The sequence below is a fragment of the Vombatus ursinus genome, unplaced genomic scaffold (assembly GCF_900497805.2).
Source record: "Vombatus ursinus unplaced genomic scaffold, bare-nosed wombat genome assembly UNPS02014797.1, whole genome shotgun sequence".
NCBI lineage: Eukaryota > Metazoa > Chordata > Mammalia > Diprotodontia > Vombatidae > Vombatus > Vombatus ursinus.
Genome location: NW_020954575.1, coordinates 15,136,912 through 15,137,697, shown reverse-complemented (window position 1 = coordinate 15,137,697; position 786 = coordinate 15,136,912).

The window sequence follows — 786 nt, the reverse complement described above, 5'->3', positions numbered from 1 at the left end:
GTCAACATTTCCTTCCCAGGGATCGCAGGATCTTAAACTCAGTTATGGGAAGAAACTTCGTTGTCATTCTACAGGTGGGGAAACTGAGGCCCAGAGAGGTTAAGTGACTTGTCTTAGTTCACGCAGGTAGTATAGTCAAAATACTTCTTTTTTTCTAATAACTGCCTAACCTAATCAAGCAATTGACCCACCAAGTAGGAAGTCCAACTAAAAAATAAATAAATTAATAAATTCTGAACAAAAAAATGAAGGACAAACAACTCACAGAACCATTTCCAGGGCAGACAGACAGGATCTTTGCTCCTGGGTACTGATACCTGTATTTACAATACTGCATTTTTGATTGGAGCTACCCTCATAGGGCCTCTCCAGCATTATTCTCAGTGTGTCAAAGAGTTTCTGCCACCAACTGAATTGAGAGTATCTTGCCTGCAAGGTGGCTTGGTGCATAGAGTACCAGGCCTGGAATCAAGAGGGCTCATCTTCCTGAGTTCAAATCTGGCTTCAGAGACTTACCAGTTGGGTGACCCTGGGCAAGTCACTTAACCCTGCTTGCCTCACTTTCCTTATCTGTCAAATGATCTGGAGGAGGACATGGCAAACCACTCTAGTATCTTTGCCAAGAAAACCCCAAATGGGGTCATGAAGAGTCAGACACAACTGAACAACTACAAAGAATCCTGCCTGCATGCTAATTGCTCCTGGTGGAAAAAAAAAATTGGTTAAGTCTATCAATATTAGTCATCACACAACGTGGCTGTTATTGTGTACAACGTTCTCTTGGTT